The sequence below is a fragment of the Epinephelus moara genome, chromosome 24 (genome assembly GCF_006386435.1).
Source record: "Epinephelus moara isolate mb chromosome 24, YSFRI_EMoa_1.0, whole genome shotgun sequence".
Taxonomy (NCBI): Eukaryota; Metazoa; Chordata; class Actinopteri; order Perciformes; family Serranidae; genus Epinephelus; species Epinephelus moara.
In genome coordinates this window covers 1,388,218-1,390,306 of record NC_065529.1, presented here as the reverse complement: position 1 = coordinate 1,390,306, position 2,089 = coordinate 1,388,218, and positions in this window count along the sequence as shown.

Sequence of the window (2,089 nt, the reverse complement as noted above, 5' to 3'; positions counted from 1 at the left end):
ATCTGATTGGATATTCAGAGGCAGGACGAGCTGTTTCAAGTGAAAATTATCAGAATAATTAATATATTGTGTGTATATATGACAATAATGATGATGATAATCACACATTTATTATCATCTTTCTTTTGTGGCTCGAGGAGGGGCGGCGCCCTATCGCCCTCTATTGGCCAGTCGCCCCTGTTAGTGACTATAGGGCGAAAGAATTTACCATAAATTGTGATCACATTCATTTTCCTCATTGACAACAATACATTCAGAGCTGCCGCAAGTCTCCTACGGGGGCGTGGTGCTGACGTCACTGAATCAGGAAGTGTGAGTGGGGTATCTCGCTTTATCCAATATCTCTGATAATATCTTACCTCACATTTCTTCTTCTGTGGTCCCAGTAACTGTTGCAGTGGACTTGGTCAAGAAACTGGTTAACTGACAGTAACAGGACTTGTGGTATCGGACTTCCATGGCCACACAGTCTTTATCTTTGATATGCAAAAGAATCCTTTCAGCAACAGACCTTTAAAGAATGAAGATAATTACATGATGTCTGTCTGTATTTGTGTGTATATACAGGAGAGAGACAGAGAGAGAGAGAGAGAGATTTTTTACCCACCTGCTGATAACGTCTTTGCCAGTGAAAGTTGATCCTTTGCCTGACACGTTGATGTATTTATCTACTTTCTTACATATGATGCACAAGGCAGGCAGAACAGGACCAGAGGAAACAATAGGTAGACCCATCCTGGACCGGAGTTTCTTTCGCGGAGTTTCACTTGTTGATCCTGAGATGCTGCTGGTGTTTCGGATTTACTCGCGACTATGTTAACTGGCGACCTTCAGCCGAATGTGTCTATGGTTGTCGTAGTAACAACAGCTGTTTTCAACCAGGAAGAGAACACGTAGCTGTCCTTGCGAAGGCCTCTTTCCTCAATTTTTCATAACAGTATCAAAACATAGCCGACCTGATCCGTCTTTGGACTCTTGTTGGAGGAACCCACGGACCGACACTCATACAAAAAGCAGTGGTTTAAACCCACTTAATTCATAATACTAACATTGATTGTTGTGTTACAGGTCGATAAAGCCAATATTCATATACTCACGTGGAAATACTTTATTTTAAATTAAGCAATAAAGCAGCAGCTGTATAAATCCAGTTACTTCATAAACGTAACGCAAGATAACGTCATGTTGTAGCCTTCATAGGCAACATTGAAAATCACATCTTTTATGTAAACCTAGAAATAATGAATACATTTGAGGGTGGTTCAGAAAAAAACACATGGTAGGCTATATGGTAAACCAAACATGTACAGTGAAGAAACAAATATGTAAGATCCTGCAACATAACCACATTTGTGGCACCGACCAACTTAACTCCTTTGGCGAAAAGGTCATATTTCCTTAAGATGACGCACAAGTAGATTTGATTTACTCATCTGGCTGTCATTCATGTAACTAAACTTGCATTCAATGTTCACCTTTTATTAATGTGGCTGTGCTTGTAGTTTCCAGCAGATCATTGTTTATCCCACTCGGTAGCATTGTGCGGGTGGGAAACATGACATCGGAAGTAAGTGAAAGTGTCAAAAGTCAAGTTAATATTCTAAGCAAATAGGGACTTTCTCAGATCATGGCAAGACCAAATGATTCCAAGGGTGCACTGCATGTGACTCCGGGTGTGCCTTATTAGGCCCACTTGGCAAAACCATTCTACATTGGTGTGGGGTGTCTGGGTCCAGTAATGGGGGTATGGGAGTATTAGCCCTTCTCTTTGTTGCTCACTATTTTCTGCCTATGAGAGGGAGGTGGAAATCACTGTTGAACCCAAAATGAATATCCGAATATCTATCGAATATCCAACGTCAAACTAACTTCACCTCGGTACTCTAAAATGCTTTGCAGGAGTTAATGGACTTTCATACCACATAGCCTACAGCCTAGTGTTTGTCATATTTGTACGCTTTTAATCGCCTTAATGCTACAACATAAACAGATAATTTATCTTAGAGATAAATCTATTATACAGCTGCTGCTTTATTGCTTAATTTAAAATAAAGTATTTCCACGTGAGTATATGAATATTGGCTTTATC